At 37.1% G+C, this 21,943-nt stretch overlaps 3 long non-coding RNA genes across 7 annotated transcripts in view; 1 reads left to right on the top strand and 2 right to left on the bottom strand.

The window, feature by feature from the left end:
* The first annotated feature begins 1,880 nt into the window (after positions 1–1,880).
* LOC147652351 (uncharacterized) lies at positions 1,881–3,412 on the top strand. The gene is made up of 3 exons (XR_015288483.1): positions 1,881–2,031; positions 2,379–2,426; positions 2,517–3,412. It is a non-coding gene; the product is annotated as an uncharacterized LOC147652351 (long non-coding RNA).
* A 5,939-nt stretch (positions 3,413–9,351) lies between these two features.
* On the bottom strand, positions 9,352–14,869 carry LOC147652352 (uncharacterized). The gene is made up of 2 exons (XR_015288479.1): positions 12,263–14,869; positions 9,352–11,070 (listed from the first exon to the last, which is right to left on the bottom strand). It is a non-coding gene; the product is annotated as an uncharacterized LOC147652352 (long non-coding RNA).
* Positions 14,870–15,188: 319 nt separating this feature from the next.
* LOC147652353 (uncharacterized) overlaps positions 15,189–21,943 on the bottom strand; it is a 40,182-nt gene continuing 33,427 nt past the window's right edge. For all 5 annotated transcript variants that reach the window (XR_015288475.1, XR_015288472.1, XR_015288471.1 and 2 more), the window contains 2 exons: positions 17,150–17,273; positions 15,189–15,403 (listed from right to left, as the gene is read on the bottom strand). This is a non-coding gene — a long non-coding RNA (uncharacterized LOC147652353). The remainder of the gene's footprint in view (positions 15,404–17,149; positions 17,274–21,943) is intronic.

Below are 21,943 nucleotides of genomic sequence, written 5' to 3' on the forward strand. Positions count from 1 at the left end.
TTAGATGGAAGTCCTCAGTTCATCTGTCACTAATAGTGGTCCTGGCTTCCTGTTTGGGTTTGCCATTCTGGCATCTGCAATAGAGCCAGAGACAGGGTGTTACTCTGAAAGTATTCATCTCTCTTCAACTAAATGACAGTGGGAACAATTTGGAATTTCTCAGCTCTACTTTAATTTAGTCTTAAATGCCATTAAGAAGGAAACCTGGGCAGGGATTTGTGGATTCTTTGAGTTCAAGGATTTATCATTTGGTCTCTGTTTCCCCCTGTGTGTGTTATGATTGCACCCCACTGCTTTTTCCTTATTAATTTTGCAGAAAAGGCTCCTGGAAAGAGAAACTAGAAAACACTCAGTCTTGTCAAAAATAGCTATTTGGGAAATCAGACCACAGAAATCAAAGAAGAAAGGAGGGAAAAAGTAGAAAAAACAGATTCAGGGTCAGCAATGTGATTAGTGTGTGAAAAGGAAATGAAAACATTTCAAGTTCCATTTTTGCTTTCTATTTTCTTGCCTTCAGTTTTCAACTTTATCATCGAAGCAATAAACATACTCTAATTCAGTCACTCTGTAACTGAGGTAGCCAAGGAAGGGTTTCTTGAACCAAAAGTAGCAAGCAGATTGTGTTTGATGTATCACTGGTAGAGGAACAATTCATTAAACCAGTTGGCCTCCAGCTGTAACCATCATGTGGGATTTGCTGACCATTTTGCTCTGTTCCCCATGAAGGTCAATAGCACTGCACCATTTGTCTCTGACACACAGACAAAGGACACAGGCTTCAGAATGCAGAGGACAGTACAAGCAGCAAGCCCGATCACAGCATAGAAACAAACATCAGCTGCAGGTTCTAAGAGATTGTAATGCAGCTGAAGAAATATCAGTAGTTACTTGCAAGAAACCTCGTCACACCCAGGCTTGCTCAGTTGGCAGAACCTGAAAGGTTACAGGAATTCAGTCAGTTGGAGTAGCTGTAAATTCTTGTGATTTTTGGATTTTGAGTTAGATCTTGTCCTAAATAGACTAGCAATAATTTTTGTGTACCACAATTGGATAAATTTGTATCTTCTCCTACTTAATAGTTCAAAATGGCATAATCCCACTACCATAATTCCCAAATTTGTTTTGCATGTTAGATTATTCAGAAGGAGTAGATAACCCCTCTGGACTGTTGAAATACACTTTCATGTGGGAATGGCTTTATCAGTTTATGAATTGGTTGTGTAGAGTTATAATCTGTTTTGGACTTTCAAGATCTTTCTGCTCTCTGTACTATCTCATGAGAATTCCCTTAATCAGAAATTCCTTTTTCTATGTTCAGAGCAATAAAAAGTGTTTCAGTAGAACTAGATAAGCTGGATGGATTTTTCTGAATCCATCCAAATTCTGAAGATTTGATATGGCACTCTAGATAACAGTTTTCATCCATTTTTTCTTTGCAAGAACAAATAAGTAAATAGATTAAAACAAGCTGTGTGGATTTCTTTATAAGAAAAGCCTGATAAGTTTAGGAAGACGGAATTCTGAGGATGGTTTGTATTTTCTTCTCTACCACTCTCAAGATGGTGGTGATAATTTTCCTTGATTTAATTGTGTACAACAAAATTTGACTCCTGAGGAAGGGACTTTGCTGTATAAAACCTTCCATTAGCTGTTATATTAACAAGTCATGCCATGTTTTACAATGTGCCATTATTGCCTGACAAGTTATTGTATTTCATATTTGTCAAGATTTCTGCCTTCTTATTCACTGTGTTTCCATTGCAATGCTCAAAGACAGCTCTTCTATTTCTAGCCTCGAGCCATAATTATACTTAGGCCTTGAGCCAGAGATAAGCCCCTGCCAACAAAATGTTTGTGTGTATCTTGGAAACATAATCAGTGTTAACTGGGTTGGTGTATTACATGTCATACAGGCAAACCCAGCAGCCCTCTTCCACAGAGCAAGTGATAGCCCTTATCTGCTTCATTCTCCAAAGAACTGCCAGGTCCAAGAGCTATTTGAAACCAGTGAAAGGGATTTTGCTGACAAAAGTAAGTTACAAGTTTCCAGTCCAACAAAAGATATTTAATGTGTATACCTAAAATCAAGGGCTCAGTTCTCTGTTGTCATTGGGCGTTTGCTGGATTGAGGCTCAAAAGCTCAATGTGAGCAGTTTGAAAGGTGTGGATTTTGCTATGACTTGTGTGAATTACACAGAGAAAAAGGATTAACATTTCAGTCTTAATGCCCCTGTTAACTCAGTCTTCATATGCAGATGTACGTAGTACATGTTTTGATTGTCGTTGATGGCAGCATAGGAACATATTTGTAATTATCTGTAAAACCATGGAAATTTCATTGATTAAGCTCTTTCTTCTGTTTTTGTTGGGAAAAAAAGACTTCAGTGTCTGTGGAGGCTGTGGTGACCCATACTGTGCCCACAAATGTCAGTTGCAGAGAGTTTCTTCTCCAAGCAGCTACAGAAGGGGTAAGAGTTTATGGACGGTTCTTGCTAAGTGCTGCTTTTCCATTTCAGTTGGAATAAGGCTGATGGATGGAGATGATAAAGTGGAGAGAATGCTCCGAGGCTCTCGTTGAGTTTGCTGTCCAGAAAAAAAAGAATTGACTGAATGTTATCTCACCAGCACCAAGTGGGAAGTAGCACATGAGAGAAAAACATGGACTGGAATCATATAGTCTGTGCTTGGTTTTGGATATTAAATGATGGGGAGATGGCAGAGGGAGAAAAATGTAAAGCAGAGGAGTTTTATATTAATTTTGACAAAAACAGATAAAATGTAGGCTACTTGGTCTGAAGCATTTACCATTAATGTGGATGATGGAAGGCCTTAAGTACACATACAAGTTCTTGTGATGTATGTGAGTTCTACTGTTCTGTTTCCTAACTAACATGCTAATTGTTATCTGTTATTAATTTATTTATTTTTTTGGCTTAGGAATGATCTCAGAACAATTGGTTGAAGTGTTCCATTATATGGAACAGTGATTCCAAATGAGATGTGGCTGTTCCTTTGGGATGACTGCCCTTCATATTTCTCTTCCTTGGGACAGCCAAGGAAGCTAAGAAAGGCTGTCTCCACATAGCTACACAAGTGAAACAAATTACAATATTCTTCCACTCTGCCTGACAAGATGTTTTTTGTATTTCCTGCTCCCTCTGAAGAGCAGGAAATACAAATTTCCTTTTCAAGGAAGAGAAATAATTTAACAGAAAGAAATAGTGAGATAATAGAATTACTAGAAGAAGGATGGATTCAATAATGTTTTGATTTAAATCAGAAAACAAATTCCCAGTGTATTTTCCAGTACTCAGTTTTAAGCCCAGCTATTATTTTTCTGGCAGAATAGCAGTGTCTTGTAAAAATGTTGATTTTACAGACATGTGTTTTATGCCAGTCCCTCAGTATTTGAAAGGAGAGAGGGCAGGTGAGCTGGCATGGAACAAGGATGTTGAGGTGCTTTGCTGGGGGCTCTGTGGTTACCCAGAGCTCATTCCCTGAGCAGCAGCTGCCCTGTTCGAGGGCACAGCAGGGACATCCATCAAGGGGTAAGGCTAAAGCGAAGCAGAGGCAGCACAAAAAATAACCAATTTCTTCAATGACAAATACCTTCAGTGGCCATGATGAACTTTGCTTATTTTGGTAGTGTGCTTTTCTGATGCCATTAAACTTTTTGTGTCTAAGACCACAATATATTTAAGGGAACTGTTGTTACTAGAAAAGGCATCACACAAATGTATGACTGGTACCACTGAAATCAATACACTGAGTCATAATCTTACAACAGCCATATAGATATTTGTGCTTCCTTCATTAGGTTCAGAGAGTTCAAATTAAATAACAGGTGTAAGTATACAGGGAAAAAAAAGATCCTAAGCCTCATCATCATATAGGATGTATAGGAATGAAATACCATATTTATGCTGCTCTTTTTCATTGCTTTATTTAATTCAAAATAAATTCACATGGTTTGCAGTGAATAGTTTTAAAAGGTAAAAGTACAGTACTTTCAGTACTACAATTTCCTAATGCATAAAAAATATGTTGTTTAAATTAATTGTGCTTTTCTCTGCTTTGTTAAATCTTTGAAATGGAATAAATATGGCTGTGTTTTTTGCATTAAAATAGAGATATATATGTAGATGTATATATGCTCTATCTGCTGGAACAGCTTTCAAAGAAAATTGTGCCTGTTCTTGTTTAAATGTCAAAATTGAATTCTGTTTCCTTTTAATTTGAAGATATTAGTGCTGCTCCAGTAGTCACAGAAACTGCAAATCAGAACAGTGTGTTGAAGATAACCATCAGCAGAAATTCTGAATATTGGAATAGAGTTTTCTTAAGTTTCTACCTGCATCTGTCAAGTATAGCAGCAGCAGCAATTTGATTGATACTTAAGGCTTAATGGTGGCTATGGTTAGGACTTAAGTAAAAGGGTACTCTGCATTTGCTGTACACCCTCTATTAAACAAATATTGAAACATATTTTCTGTCATTGAAAAATCCCTCTGATTTGTGACACAGTGCAATTTATGCCTTATGAACCAGAGGAAGATAGAAGCTGAAGATATTCTTCTACAGTTGGATGAAAACCTTTGTTATGAGCATATGGCCTTATCTTTGTATCTGAAGGATAAAAATTGGGGTTTAAAATCATATATAGAGTATCTACATAGACTCCAAAAATCTACTAGCTGTCTGTAGAACACGTAAACAAGAATATTATCAGATCTGCAGCTCTAAGTAATGCAATTACAGACACTGATGAAGTAATTGGATATGAAATTAGTAATCATATGATTGTGTGGAATTATCTGATCTGATCTGCATGCCTGACTGTTAAGAACTATGCATGTGAATCAAGCTTGGTAAATAATTCATACCTTATCCTATAGCTAATTAATGTAACATCATTTTCCTTGGTCTGCACTTTATAGAAGTGTGGTATTTCTCTGAAATTAGCAATTTTTCGATGACAATTACCTATATCAAGGAATAAGGTCTGGTTTGCAATTTTTTCAATGTATAGCAACGATCATTCAGTATCTGAATAGCGTTGGTTAATTCTTAATTGGTTAATTGGTAAAAAAAAGCCTCCTTCTTTTCCTGTTTTTCTCACCTGATTAAAAGAATGCTTGGCTATAGAGTATTGGTTTGAGCACACACTTTGAAAACAGGCTTTGTGCATGTTTTTAATATGCTCCCCTTGCCTCTAAATCACAGCCTTTGGTGTCCTGGAGTCAAAATAATTGATAGTGGGGAGTGGAAGTAAAGATCAGCAACTTGGTTATTTGCCATAGGAAGTAAATGAAAATTAGTATGGTGAAAATTAGTGCTGGGGAAATGTTTTCAAGGGTTTAACAGCGGAATTTGGCTCCAGGTAAATAATTAGATACCAGTGGGGCTCACGGTATTTTTAGACACCTACTGCTGTAGATTGGGCAATTGCTGGCATCCAGAGATATTGCAGAAACCACACTGAATTAATTAATAGGGTAAAGGTTTGGCTACTGAAGTTTGCCAACAAAAGAGAAATCTGAATGAGGCAGTGCACGAGCAAAGTGCAGGGAAGTGTGTGCAAGGCTCCTCAATGCTATTCCCATCAGAATCTTGGACCAGAACTAAAGGAATACTAAATGTTTTATAAAGGATTATATTTCTGTTCCCGAAGGATTGAATGTGGAAATCAGACAGCCTTTTTAGAGCCTCAGAGCACTATGGAGTCCTTAAACTTCCTGGGGACGCAAGAATTTGGATTGCTCTTTGGCATACTGTCAACATTTAATAACAGTGAAATGTCAAAATAGAACCTGGTGGTAGGCAAGTGAGCATCACAATGTTAATTTGATGGTGCATGAAAGGAGCACTGTATAACCTTTCCATTTTGGAATTCTGTATTTATTGATTTACATGCCAGACAGGATTTGTATCCCCACAAGCTGGAGTATTTTTTAAAGACAGCTGATACAGTTGCAATACTTTTCCTAATTCACAATGAAAGATGTTCAATATTATTCTTAAGGCATTTCTCTACTGGGACAGGTATTTCAAGGGGAATTAGCATGCAAACAAAATCAACATTTTCTTGATTAAATCCGTGTTAGCTTTAAAGAGGAATAAGGATTAAAAAAAAAAAAACCAAAAAAAAAGAAAGTTTTGAAATAACTTTCTAATCTCAAAGAAGAGAGGAAGGAACTATCCCAGTGAAATCTTCAGTTTTGCTATTGCAGTTCAAAGCGTGAGGAGACCAAAGAGCTCTTTACTGTGAATCAAAGGTCTGACAGCTTGGAGTTCAGACAGAGCTCTAAGTTCTGATCTAAGATTAATAAATATGCAAATGCACAGTCTAGAAAAAACCCTCATAAAATCCAGTCTTTAGCTTCTGTAATTGAATGTTTGTTTGAAATGACTGCTTTATTTCAGCTTAATAAGTTGCCACATTGTAAAATTTGTTGAACTCAGACCACAATGCAATCAGAGCATATTTCAGCAAACTCCAGGTTACAAAAAAATGCTCTTTTTGAGACAAGGAATTGTTTGGAAAATCAGGTGGAAAAAGAGGAGGTCATAAAGATGCACAGTGCCACTTTCTTATGGTACATGATACTTTTGAAACAGTGGGTGCCCACAGCTGTGGCTTCCCATATTTCTCTTCTCAAGTACTGCAGGTCTCTCCTTCATGTTCTGAACAGGAGAAGAATGTGGCTTAGCATTTGCTAAATGCTCCTGAACTGCAAATGGCTTTTCAAATGCTGCATTAAGTCACACCAATTCTCTATAATGTCAAATATTTGTTTATTATGACCTCATTTTTACAAGTGTGTTCAGTCACTCTTCCAGAATCACAGTGAGAGCTAAGTTAGTGGGCACAGAGTGCCAATTTTCAAATCACCTTTGCTAGGATGATGCTTAAGCTGTACAAAATTGGGATGTCTTCTGTGCTATAAAAATAACATAGAAACTTAATTTGCATTTTGCATTTACTTTAAAATAAATTATCTGATGCCAGTCATCCAGAACTAAATGTGGTGTTTTTTTGCTGTTGAGTACAAATAGTTCATTTTGTGAAGAAAGATGTCATGTATGTTGAAAATATCTCCAAGCATTTTGTTGTCATAGCTGTTTAGCTTAAAAGTAAGAATTTAATTACCAGATTTTATCAAGTCTCCAGGCTGCAGTCAGGAAGTTCAGCAGAATGCAACAGTAGCTACAGCTACTTTTTCTTGAGGGAATGTACTCTACCTGTGGGCTTCACTTCAAGGTGTCAGTCAAGGAATTTTGTTAAATTTATGAAGTGTTTTAATAGTTTATGCCCTGCTTTTCTCCAAGCTTGCCCTCTTTCCTGTAATAGGGGCAGGATGAAGTGCTTTGAGTGTGGAACATGCATAGAGCAAGAAGATTTGTAAAAATCTTAGAGTGTTAACAATACAGTTTTGAAATGTTTTGTTGTTTGGGATTCCCATAGAACAGAAGATCTCATTCCTTCCATCATTTTCAGAGGGAAGAACTACTTTCAATCTTCCCAATTTAGTAAATCTCCTGTTCAAGATTTTGAGAGGTTTTATTTGAAATTTTATGAAAGCTCACAATTTTTCTCTAAGTTCTTCATGTAAGTTTTATTATTCATGTGTGTCTAATACTTTGTATATGTTGCCTTTTTATGAAGTCACTTGAGGGAAAATATGTATATACTGTCAGTGATAGTCTGACATATTTATATTTGAATTTGTATCTTAAAAGGGAGGACAAAGGGTGAAAAATCAATTTGTGGACCTTTTCACTGAGAAAATACTGCAGAGAAATGATTTCACTGCAGTCTATTGCTCATGAAGGGAAGCAGCTTAGAGAAATTTTTACAACCAAGAGAATTTTAAACCCAGTGAAGCAGGAAGCTATGAAGCCATCCCTGGATTAGAAAGGGAGGTTTCCAAAATTGGAATGTTATTTAGACAAGTCTTGTGCAAGTTAGCAGTTGAATACTTCTTCTGAGTTTATGCATTTTGGATGAAAAATATAAAACTTGTCCCTCTTCAGTGACATAACTGCTGATGTTGTGGATTTGGGGTTTTTCTGTCTTCCCATTTTTCATTTTTAAAATTCCATCGAGCCCTTGCTGGTCAACACCCAAAACATCTGAGTAGTATCAGTTGTGCCCTAAGAGCTCTGCAGGACTGGCTTTTGTCCTGAAGTGTGGATCCCTCTCCAGCATGTTTTGTGCTTGAACTGCCTGACATCACCTGCAGCCAGAGCTGTGAAAATGGTGTTGCTGGGAGGGACTGGCTGGGATGGAACGGAGGGATGCTCGGAGAGGGACGTGCACTGTGGCTGTGTCAGGCCACACCTGGAGAGGGGATGGGCAGCTCAATTATTGTTAAATCTGTTTGTATCAGATATTGTTATATCTGTGCTGGAGGGGACTGTAATGCCCACGTGAGGCATAGAAATGTTCTGGGTGTGACTTGTCCAGTTAAAATTTGAAGAGCTCACATCTCCAGACAAAGCCTGAAGTTCTCTCTCCTACTTTTTTCTGCTCTTTCCACTGCTATTAAAGATAGAAAGCCCTTTCTGACCTTTTACAAACACAAACCAGGTTACATTTAGATTTAGTCTGCATAATTTCATGTATGTTGGTTTGTTTATTTCCTCTCTCTACTTCTATTTCTATTTCTATTTCTATTTCTATTTCTATTTCTATTTCTATTTCTAATCTGTATCTATATCTGTAGCTATATCTATAGCTATATCTATAGCTATCTATATCTATATCTAATTATTTTATTTTATTTTATTTTATTTTATTTTATTTTATTTTATTTTATTTTATTTTTCTTTTCTAAATTCCAATTTCATGGGAAAATCTCCTCTAACTGCCTAATCACACTTCCCAGCTGACTTCTAATACAATTTGCCACTTATCATTGTCACACATATTCTTTGAAAGTAACACAATGATTGAATATAAGCTTTTTTAAGAAATGGTGTTTTTTGTTGACATCTTTATGCCTTTTTTGGTTTTGCAAAAACATGCATCGATGTTTTAGGCAGTATTAAGTTCCCGTTACAAAATATTCTGTCTTCTTCACTGCAGAAATGTATGTAAGAAAGCCAGCACAGCTACCTGTGTGCTCCATAGAGAGATCATTCGAGTTCTGTTAGCTTGGGCATAATTGGTGAGAAACAAGGCTGGCTTTCTGCCTGTCTTTCCTTCATCTCTGAGGAGAAAATGATGTATGCAGAGAAGCATTTCCAATTTTAAATTATTTCAGGTTTTCAGCTGACTGGTTTGAGATTTGATATCCTGTCATGATTCAAAGATGAGAGGATTAGGTTAAACAAACCTTTCTCTTAGCAGCAGGTAAGCAGATAAGCAGTACAGTAAAGTAAGATGGCTACTGCAGCTTAAGTGGGATTTTGTATTGGGGAAAATGATTTTTTGACAGTTACTCTATTTCAGATGACTCTATTTCTATTTCTATTTTCTATTTCAGATCAGAGAAACAGGAGAAAAATATGAGGATTTTTCTGTTTATTGTCAAAAGAGAAACTATTCCTTGTCAAAGTTAGAAAAAACCTATTCCACAAACTTGAGCATTTGAAATTGAACATGAATTTTGAATAAATAGACATGCAAAGTCTTAATCATAAGTAGAAAATTTGTGAAAATATAATCCTTAGCCCATATTCTCGGTGTGCTAACCTAAAGGACACAATATAAATAAAAACTGAAATATTCTCTATAGTTGTGGGGATAGGAGAAACCCAACAGTCCTTCAGTAGGGCACAAAATTTACAGAGACTGTGGAACAAAGCCAAACCTCCATAGATGTTCTGTGTGCAGACTGTCTGTTATTAGAGACTAAACCAACTGGGTTAGACCAGCTCCAGTAGGGTAAAGGGAAGGAGAGATGCTGGAAATGGCTCTGACCATGAAGAAATAAGGAAGAGAACCCAGACTGAATCAATAGCCACTCTCACCCCTTGCAAAGTCCTTGTTGTAGACCATGAGCACCCTGCCTGGAGAGGAGGTGCCGTGAGAATTGTGGACCTGAGTCAGAAACAGTGTCCTTGACTTGCTCTAGAGGTGATCAGAATATTTCCTGTGAACTTTTTCTTCTTTTCCTGTGGCCTCTGAATGAAAAATGTTAACATTTAACACTTAAACAGTTTGGTTCTTTTTAATGTATTTTTAACTGAAAATTCACATTCTCATTACCCCAGCATCCAGAGGTGTTCTCTGATTCAATGACAGACAAAGCTTTTTTTAATGTGATTTCTGACTTTAAGGTAATAATTTAGGAAAAAATGTTGACATCAGTTTTTTATAAATATTAAAAACTTTGATTGCAAGTGGGAATGTTTCAGAACATGTTTGTTGTTTTTTATATAATTTGTTTTTTTTGCAAGGAGACATTCCCCATTCACATAAAGCAATGTCAGCATTACTGTCATTAAGAAAGATTCCTCTGCATTAATATGAAATGTTAATTTGAAAAGACAGTGGATGAGTGAGAACATGTTTCCTCAAGAAGTTGTGGAGCCTCCATCTTTGAAGACACTACAAAGCTGGAATGGTGCTGTGCAGCCTTTTCTAGGTGGCCCTGCTTGAGCAATCATGACTTCCAGGGGCTCTCCCCACCTCAGGCATTCAGGGATTCCATGGAAACTCAATTAATTGCTCGCTGTGGTTTCAGAGCTTTCAAAGCAGCAGTGCCTAAGTTCATGCTGACCCTGTCCTATAGTTCTCTCTGCTTTTCACAGGCCTTTTAGAGGGTTTGTTTTTTCCCTTTCATTTGTGTCTATTTTTCTGTATGCCTATCATTTAAATTTCCTTTAGTTACAATTTTCTTTTATTTTTTTCTATTTTTTGTTTGCTTGGTTTTAATTGAAGTGTGTTTGTTGCCTTGTTCTGAATGGAGGAAGTCGTGTTGCTGTCCTCTGATAAAGGCTTTAAACACTTCATGCTGACAAACCAGTCCCATCCTTCATGGGAATCATGAAGAAATTCCATCACTGACTGTGGAGAGTTCCAAGGTTTGTTGCTTTGGCAATTAAGGTTCTATCCCAAGCTCACTGAAAAGGAATGACAAAGTTTAACGACCTTAAATGCAGGATCAATCAATCTCACCAGGCAGAGAGAGTGATGCAGTGTAGATATCTCACTACAAGAGGCAAAGTGTGATTTAGTGTAAACCCCTTTTTTCTTTTTTTCTGTGGTTTTGTTGTTGCTGTTTTTACTTCCAAAAAGCCTAATGAAGCTTGCTATTGAATAATTAATGAAAATAACTGGTATCAAATTTTGTCAAAATTAGATTCCAGGCTTGGTGCACAAATAATTGAAAATAATATCAGACTTTTCCACCCATAGTTTAATTATGCTATTCATAATACCATAGCTTTTTGCTTTATCTGTATAGACTTGCTGGTCTTAGAAGTAAAATTAATTTGTTTGTATTTTCCTTCTGACTCTATTTGTCTCAATAAATCGTGAAATGTGAGCCTAATCAGCTATCAGGCATTTGGTTCAACTGCATTTATTTTCTTGAGTCAAGCAAGCACCGTATGATATCTGATAGGCCAAAATAGACATTTTATTAGTTTACATTCTGAATGCAGACAGGATAAATAATTATAAATGCAGTACAGTGTGAAATGTCTAACAAAAAGTGTAGTTTCATGAAAAATATTGGAAGAGGCAGTCTAATAAATTTGCAAATGTATTCCAAGAGCTGGATTTGGTTTTGTGTGCTTTAAAGGGGTGAGGAGCTGGAAGAGAAAGCTGTAAGAATTGTCCATACTTGCTTCCCTTTTCCTTCTAAGTGACTAATGAAAACAGAACATACTCACATTTGAGGAATATGTTTTGACATTTACATAAATGCAACCAGTATAAGGCAAAATTTACCTCTGAGAAACAAGCTTCTGTTTATTTTCCTCAAACTGCTCTGCATACTGGCACAATACAGAGTTAGAGATTATTTGTTCTAGAAAATGTGGAGAAGAGTTTCTGCAATCTAATCTGCACAAAACATGTATTATGTTAAAATAAATATATCAGATAGCTTACTCTGCCAGCCTTTATAGCTTTTAATAATTTTATATCCACCTGCCTGTTCCAACTTCTAGGGATCTACTGCAGACTCATGGCATTTGGATATCTGATGGTCACAATATGATTGGTGCTGGTTTTAAGGAAGAAATCTTTCAGTATTCCTATTTCCTTAGTTTGTGACAAAGGCTTAAGATAAAAAATACTAATACATACCTAAACTTCCAATCCTACTGTAGAAGCTGCTGCATTCTTTGTATTTTAGTAGAAGTATACTCAATCCTGCAAGTCATTATGTACATATACCTTTTCATACATTTAAGCAATTATATTTGCTCCAGCAGGATATTACTTGAGTCAGATTATTTGGCTTCTGTAAAAGTCTTTGTTGGACTTTGTTCAGCTCCGGGTGTGCTCAGGTGTTTTTGGGTGTGCCCAGATGTGCCCCAGACTTTCTATCATGTGCTTCTCATTGAAATTAGTGGGTATTTTACTTGCAGTGTAATTTAAATTGAATTGGGATGGAATATCTTGGGATCTCAAAAGAGTAATGGTCTGCATTTCAAAGTCTTGCCCTGGAATCTGCAGTGCAGCAGAACTTGTATTTAACCTTCTCTGATTCAGTCTTGAACACAAGTTTATATGCATAGAATTACAGTGAGGAGTCTGTGAAAGCCTAAATTGCATCTAGAATACTGGGGAGTGGAGGGCACTTAAGGTCCTCCATTCAGCAGTGATGATTCCAATCATCAGCATCCATTGAGTCAGTCTTATGTCTGTTGGATATTCTCAGCTCTTTAGGTGCTAGATTAACAGCTTTTGTTGCCCAGTGCTGCAGCACAGTGACTCACATTTCCCCTGTGCTGTAGACACATTCCACTTGGCCTGAATTAAATGAACCTGAATCTGACTGCATCAAAATTTTCAATACTCATGCCATAATCATATCTGAATCTAATTAAACTAGCTCAAATTTTTATTTTCTCAATGAAGCTACAATATTACTCCCCATCTGTGATTTTTATTATGCATAAATTTCACGTGTTTCTAGGTGGATTAAATAAATTGCAAAGATTATGATAACAAACCCAAATCCCACTACTGTACACTGTGGTACTAAATAGAAGTTTGCAGAGGGTGAGAGGAAGAACAGACTAAGTAGGATCAGAAAAAAATTTAACTGGATTGCTAAGTTCAATGCCATCCTTTTGGGAAAGCTGATTTTTAATGACAGGCTCCCAGTGAGATGTTTGCCGTATGTGAGGAAAGCGTTACTCATAGTCTAGAGATCTTTTTTGTCCTGACCAAGGGTGATGTTGGTGGAGACAGGAGATGGAGCATTACCCAGAGCTGGTAGAGTCAGTGCTATCTCCAGTGCTTAAAACCTGGGGCTTCACTGAACTCCAGAACTTGCTCTCTACAGAAGCCCCTAGTCAAAATGAGCATAAAGAATAGGAACAGGAGGTGTTTATAATTTCATCAGGATCTAAGAGAGAGGAGGTTTTGGTCTGGCTGGTTTCCTTGTTTTACAGTTGCCCAATCAAAAGGGAATAGTGAGTATTTTCTGTGTGGGAGCAGTGTCTTGACAGCACATGGATTTGCTCTGCTCAGAACGCTGTGGCTCTCTCTGTGCCTCAGGTGGTGGCAGGAGGATTTCAGTGTCCATTGCATGGGGACACAGGGTTAAGTAATTAATGTAATATTTTGGATAATTTAATGTAACATAAACGTCAGTTCCATTTCAGGCCTTACGTTGGCAGAATCTGTCAGGCCCTGGATTATGAAAATTCTGTGGAAGGGTAGTAAAAGATGGTAAGAATCCCTGTGTTGTGAGGGCTTTGGTGAAACAGGCCTAGAAAAGGCATCAAGGAACCACATCACTCATTCCTGTTCTCTAGGGTGAGACAAGGTATTCTTACACATTTTGACAGAAATCTGGTTTGCTCTGCAAGTGGAGAATCACAGCTTTGCTGGGCAATATTCTAATACTTTCCTAGTCTATCACTGAGTTTTATATACAGCCTGATTTTAAACACTTCCCTCCCCTTTCATGCATCTGAAACATTCTTTTCTATTTAAACCCCACCCAGAGGTTTGTTAATTTCTTAATTTGAAACCTTGCCTTCTCTCATTCCTCCAGCTTTAGACTCTAGAAAGCCCAGTGCATTTGTCTTTCCATGAATCAGACACTATTCTCTTATATTTTTTGGCTTTCCAAATGTAACATATTTCTCTGAGAAGCTGGGTGGATTTTACCTGGCTTTGTTTACTGATACAATAAAGACCTGCTTAAAATTCCCTGTTGTGGGGTGTGTAGTCCATAAGCTGGGACAACAATTTGTAAAGGAAATGGGTCTAAATCCTTTAGTGGATTCCCTTCCACATTTTACAGTATTTTATTGCTTCTCTTCTTTCAAATTCTCAATTTAAAAATAAAAATGAGTATTATATTTTAGATATTCTGTTCAAAGGCTCTGAGCTTTTAACTCAGCATTTTGCTTTTATTTCTGTGCAGAAGTGCCTATTATGTGATACTCTCAATGTTATGAACTCCTTTTTCTTTCTCTTAAAAGCAAATCCCTTTTTGGTCCCTTTTAATCTCCCATAATCTCACATCTTTCTTCCTAAACAGATGGAAGTGTTTTTACTGTGTAATGTCTCCCTAGGCAGAGTATTTGATATTAGAGATGGATTTGATAGTTCTTCCCAGTGTGTCAGAACCAGTGTGCCTCCATTTAGCTCTCCTTGTTTCATTAAATCTTCTGGTTGGAATGTGTTTGGTTTTCCGCAGGTTTGAGCTTAGCAAGCAAATTTGTGAGATTACCTGGGGGAACAAAATGCAAATGTGCTGAAATGTTTAAGAAGTAATGGTACATCAGAGGGGGCAAAGCCCCTCCTTCCCTCACAAATCTCTAAGCAAGCTTGTAGATTGATATCAATGAAAAAATTAGGGCATCTATAAAGTGAGAACTTCTAAGCAGCTTCAACATGCTGAAACTGAGTGTTCAGATGTCTGGGAACTTCAGTGGATTGTCCCAGAGTGTGAAGTGTTTTTCTGCAGCGTCATTATCCAGGATATACCTGTACATGTATATATACATATGTATATCTACAGGTGTACATTCAGTCCTTATGACAGTGCTGTAACAAAGTAGAGACATTTTATTAGTTTTCACTTAGACAAAATTCATAATAGGATCTGGAAACCACACTCAGTCAGAATGGTAACCAAGAGCACGGTGTCAGGGATGGGTTCAGCCTGCTGCATCCGGGTGTCTGTTGGCATCACACTCTGAGGAATGTTCAGAGAGGTTTTCCCAGGTAACTCCAGCCCACTTCTTCACTCTCACAGCGAATCTGTGGGAAAGAAATAAAATGCCCTTCACACTGGGAGCCTGGCAGGTCAGTATGTTTTGATTTGGTGTTGTACTTAACTGTTCCAGCAGAAGCCAAGGTGAATCCTAATGCTTTCACCTCTGAATACTGCTTCAAAACAAAACTTATTTTCAAGTTGGAGTTCAGGAAAAACAACCTTAATTGTGGGGGGGACCGTTGTCTTAGTGATGAGTAGCATTTCTGAAATTGCAAGTTTTTGGATGGCAGAAATTACCTTTATTACCTTTTAATCCCTCCTTGGTTTTTAATCTTTGTTTCAGTTACCCTGGAATTAAAGGAAAATTGAAAATGTTAACAGGCTGGATGAGAACAGTGTATGTTTCACTCCTTGCCTGTGTTACATTATTCCTGGATTTCTTTTGGTTCTTCAGCAGATACTGATGGAGGTGTGAAATGTTTCCGAAATTTATGTAGATTACAGGACTAACACAAGGGAGACCCACTACATAATACTCAATAAATTCCTCCTCCTCTTCACTGTTAAGCAGTCTTATTTAATTGGTAAGATATTATGTTCTAGTGTCTAAGAGACTCTGTTCCAAAGATATATTTAATATTACTAAACTGTGTATTATATCATCAAATTGACTTAGTGACTTAAAGCAGAAAATAAATTCCATTAGAGAAGTAATTAACCACTTTCTCATCAGACATTTTAAATTATGTTGTGGCTGATGTTCAGTCTATTTGAGTTTGTGTTTGTTTGGTTTTTTTTTTTCCTTTTTAACAAGACCTAAAATAGACTTACTTCTGGACTTCTAAATGCTTATACAGTTTATTGCTTTTATGAATTTCCAGGAGTCAAGACTCTATCGATCAACAGAAATAATAGGTTTAAAATACTAGTAAATTTTTTCCACTGGAGTCTTGATGAAATGTATTTTTTGTTAATGCACACCTCTAGGTGGCTGAAAGTATCTTCCATTTGAAAGCATGCAGTTATCAGAGAGTGAAGGAACAGCCCAGTTTTACAAAAATGATGTATAGCCTATTTTAGAAATAGATAATATTAGATAACTCATGCTGAGAGTAGGAAGGGACATTGGGAAGTGGAGACTCTTGCGTCTGATGGAGTGAAATTTATCTGCTGGATTTAGTAGAAACTAATAGAAGCAGTAATTCCTCCATCTAAAATCCTCATGACTGCTTTAAAACCCCCATAATATATACATATATACACATTTTCTTTTTCATGTCTATGTTGACTTGGTTTTACAACCTTTTAAATTTCCATTTAGTGTCACTTAAATTTCCATTTTAGACCTTTGGTATTGTAATTTACTGGTGTTGTATTTTTTTTAGCTGGATGTCTCAGAACTCCAGCCAGGTCAGGGATCTGCACAGGTAGACTTTTATAAGGAAGAGTTTTCAGTCTTCAACAGATGAAAGTCTAAAGCACTAGAGAGAGCAGATAAATGAAACCAAGAGTGGGAAGAGAACAAGTAGCAGAAATAGCTGCATATTTTGGCACAATCAAATAGCATTCACTGACACATACTGTATCTGATGACAACAGTGCTGCATGCTCGGTGTAGGTAGGTTGAATCTCTTCAGCCAGTAATACAAAGTTCACATGGCATCTTTTGCTGGACAGCATCCTTCAGTTTTACATTTGGAAAAAATGCTTTGTCCTTGGTGCCAACATAAGTTGCTGATTTCTAAAAAAGCGGTGATTGTGGAATTTTTTAGCACTAGCTTTCAATTTACCTGAAAAATGTCAGCTTGTGTTCAGGAAGGAAAACTGTCTGTTTTCAGCTGAATTTGCAGTTCTGCTTTTAATGTTGTCTTGTCTTGTCACAGGATACCGGATAAATGCCAAAGTTAAAAGTTCCTAAAATAAAAAAATAAGAAAAAGAAAAGATCTGAACCACAGACAAAAAGTTGTTATTGAACAAGCTATTGTTGCAGATAACCAAAGAGCTGCACATTTTGTCTGATGGTAGAATAGTAGATACTTCAGTGTTGAGCCAATGTATTGTAACAATATGCAGTAACACAGTTTAGGAGGTGATTGTGCCCAAGAAAGTCCTCTGGAATTTAGAATGCTGTTTAAATTGAAGAAAGACTCTTTTATAAGGAAGCCCTGCTTATATATAGATGTTAGGTATTTTATATATATATGTATATATAATACACACATATATATTACTGAATATTTAACCAGCCACAGTCATGTCAGAGAAAGCTGGCACTAGACTTGCTCTGGAGGTGTCTTTTACTCATCTTTCTGCTGACTAAAGAGGGACATCTCTTCCCCTAAGCAAGAATGTCTAGCTTAAGCTACATGTTTAAATTCTAGGTGTCAGGATGCTGGTCAAAGGAATGCCTCCCTCAGATTTTGTAGTTAAAATGTAAGGATATCAGAAATTATTTTCAGCTGACCTCATAAATTGAGTTTGTTTAATGAAGCAAAAAGTGTCAAATCCTCAGGCATTCTGTGATTGCTTTATCCATACACTTGACCTAAAGCGAGTAAAGTAATCCAGTGAGTTCTGGTCTATTAGGCTTGCCTTTGAAACCATGAAGAACAGAAACCAGTCTAGGGAGCAGATATTCCTATTTGTAAGTTTTTACTTTCAAGAGCAGTTTGTGTTGGGTCTGCAGGTGTTGCAAGGGGCACGCAGCACCCCAGGGATGCTGGTCTAGCCTTACCCTGGCTGTCACTCTTGCCTAGGGACTCGGTAGGATTGTACATGTTTTCCAGGCTCAGTTCTTCATGTTACGCCAGGTTGTTCTGGAACTTGTCTTTAGCCTGCCTCCCTTGAGCCCTATTAAATTAAAGTCCTTTTGTTTCCTCCCATTTTCATAGGTGTCCATGTCTCACATCCTGTATGTAAAAGAAAATAATTTGCCTTCTTGGTCTGAACCTTTGTATTAATCTTCTTTGCAATCTGGTATGAATTATTGCTCCTTCTTGGTGTTTAACATGTTGATTTATTTTTAGGTTGTTGGCTGATCCACAATCTCTTTAATATCTCCTCATCTTGCCAACAGCTGCACTCTAGATCTGAAGTCATACTTTGCTTTATTCTCTCCTGGAGCCTGCAGGGTATTCTCAGACCCCTAAAGCAAGCAGCTCACCAGCAAGAATTGCTCAATCTGCTTGGTTCATCCTATTCTGAAAATGACATAATGAAGGCATTAATTTTTTTCATGGTCCAGTTAAAAAGTATCAAGGATGGGGAATTCCTCCTCATTGTTTACATACTGGTATTAAATGAGGCTAATTTTCATTTTCTCACTCACCAATTTCCATAAACAAGCAGCTGTGCTGTCTTAACATATAAGAGTGATTCTTTCATATCCTGCCATGATATAAGGACAATTTCAGAAGTTATTAGTTTGTTGTGATTTTTTTTCTTGTGAAGACTGTATATTCTGACATGTTCCTCACCTTCCCTGAATCATTATGAATTTAAAAGCTTTTTTAGCAGTGGACTAATACATGTCACTGTCTGTTATGCATCCCCTATTTATTCAGTTAGAATTTTAAAAGCTGCTGTAATGAGAAGATGCCTTTTCAGTTTTGTATTTACTAGGCCTGATTTCTGAAGTGTAGGATGCCAGAATTAATTAGTAATTTTTTAATCTATTGCTACTCATTATTACTGCATATAATTTTTCCTTATGGTTTCTTTTAATAATTCAGTGAAAACACTGTCAACAGTGGATGCTTTATTATTTCTGATCATTCTAGAGTCTCATTGAAGCTGCATTTCCTGTAGATAATTAATTGGAAAACAGCTATTTGTTCCTGCCCTCTAGAAATTTCGGCATTGAAGAACTCATTAAAGTACTAGGTTGAGCTTTGTAGGGATATATTTTTTAAAACTTAGTTTTCCCCCCCATTCTTTACCAATCTTCCTTTCAGTTGGTGTAATTGCCTTCATATATTTATATCTTATATATTTCCTGACAGTATTTTTTATTCCATTACTCTTCACTTTTTCCAACAAATAATGAAAATTCTGGATTTTGTGTGTTACTTCATACTGCTTTATCACTGATTGTATTTCAACACTTTCATGGTATTTTTCATGTTGCCATGTTCCTCATTTTCAAAGCTGCTCTTTACGACTGCCTGGAATTCCTGTACACTGTTTTCCTCTGAAATTCCTATTGCCTGTTGTTTGGGCTCTTGTTGCAAAGGATGGCAGGCATGAAATCTACCTCTCTGTTCTCCTTCAAGATTCTGGGCAGCACATTTGTATCCTGAGTGAATAATTAATTACTGTCTGCTTTTTCTGGATATTGGTTCATGCTGGTGAATTTTTTTTATCAGAGATTATTTTTTTTCACAAGGGTAACCTCAGATACTAAAATGAGTTCCTTGTATTTTGCTCTAATGCATCATGAGGAACCTTACTTCCTCATTTCCACAAAGCTATATCTTTTTCAATGAAGTCACTTGGAGTGATTCCTGTGATGTTTCTTGGGCATGTTCACTACACTGATTCAAAATTTCTGGAACACATTATAATGTACAGAGAATATTCATCCCTTGTTTCTTCCCTGTAAATATATTGATGTCTTCCCAACTTAATGGGTAGTATAATATCCTTCACTATAGAGTTTATCCCTCGAGTCATTCCTGCCTGAGAAGGGGCTAAACTTGCTGATTTTGAGAGCCTAAATTCTCTGACATATAATACATGCTGCATCCAAACTCTGGAGGGATCAAAACACTGATATGAAAGTGCCATCTCATCCTTTTTGAGGTCTGCTTAAACATATCTTGTTTTGGTTTCTTAAACATTTCTTGTTTTGGTTTTTATATCAGAATTGTGGAACAGTCTGGGTTGAAAGGGACTTCAAGGATCATTTATTTCCAGTCCCCCATTTGTGGGCAGGGCCATCTCCACCAGACCAGATTGCTCGGAACCCCATCCAACCTGGCCTTGAACATTTCCAGGGATGGGGCATCCACAACCTCTCTGGGCAGCCTGTGCCTCACAACCCCCACAGTAAAAAATTTTTTCTTGTTATCTAATCTAAACTCTATTTTAGTCTGAAGCCATTCTCCCCTGTCCTATGTAATTTCAGGGCTTTCAGAAGTCCATAAACTTCTAGTTAGGATCCATACAAAAATGTGACAATTCCATTAGAAATGTATCCAGAGAAGTAAAAGGGAAGTAAATCCCCATTTCTGTGGCTGTTTGTTCACACATGGATCCTCATGCCTGTGCTGAGATTCATGGAGGTCATTGAGATTCTGGGGGGATTGAACAGCAACAGTCTCAAGCTCCAGAGACTTCCCTGATTCAGATGTTCAGAGAAAAATTATCTATGTGTGCATTTCTTGTTCATTTGAGTTAGAAAACTAAGTACAAAGCCAATTCTTGCTAATTCAGATTCAAATCAAGCAATGCAAACTCGGTTGAATGAATTTTCCATATAATTAGCTTTATCTGTGAGGCTATGGTGTAACTCAACTTTTTTGTTGTACTTAACACTAAAATGTATCTGATTGATACTCGGGAGTAGTTATGGGGTTTCAAAATGAATAGACATAACCTAATTTTACAGAAATCATTCTATATTAATTCTGGTTTGTGCAAGATGGAGAATGGTGATGTTAATTAAAATGTATCAATGTCAAGCAGTATTTCTGTTTAATTTTATGGAAATAACTTCCTCAAATACATTTGTAACTGAGATGTAAGCAAGGGAACAGCTGATTTTCAGACTCTTTGCTTTTCTGAAAGGGTCATAAACCTCACTGAGAGGTGAGCTTTGTTCAAGCCCTTGAACTAAGCCAGTGAACAACATCCAGCTCAGGCATCACTGAGAGCTGCAGGCTTGTAACATTACTGGTAGAAAATGTAGTGGCAGAGTGGCAGTGCCATTTTCTGACTGGCTGAGGTACACACACACCCTGCTGGGTGATGATTGTTGACTTCAGAGGGATACCTGCATGCTTCAGGTGGGACACAGACCTGCTGCACATGAGAAACCCAGAATAATTTAACAGTGCATATTCAGAGCCTTGCATTGCTTGCAGCCTGGTTTGGTCAGCAGGCTCTGGACAAATATGACATCATTGTTTTTGATGATAGCCAGGAGTCAAAAATGCTTTTCTCAGTGGCTTGATGACATGATAGATAGTGAGAAGGCAAATCTGAGAAAGGAAGTGTATCTGAAAATCTGATTTTTTTATTCCCAGCTGTTATCAGTTGCTGTAAGAAGATACTGCTTCTCCTAATGACTCTTGCCTAATTATTAGGTATTGTAAACAACAAAATATTGATAACAGCACCTTTTTTTTGGTGAACTTGTCATAGAAGCAGAAATAGTGCTTGCCCAAAAATAGTTTGCCAGCAACATGAATCAGGTTAAGAAAAGAGCCATAGGTTAACAAATGACCTCTTTCCACAGCAATGATTTCATGCTGATGCACTGACAATAGGGTAACAGTACTCATCACTTACTGGAGCATGAGATACAAGGTGGATCAGAAACAAGAAGCACCTCTGACCTTGTTTCTCTGCCGTGAGGGGAAGG

Source organism: Cyanistes caeruleus, chromosome 6 (genome assembly GCF_971803275.1).
Source record: "Cyanistes caeruleus chromosome 6, bCyaCae1.hap1.1, whole genome shotgun sequence".
NCBI lineage: Eukaryota > Metazoa > Chordata > Aves > Passeriformes > Paridae > Cyanistes > Cyanistes caeruleus.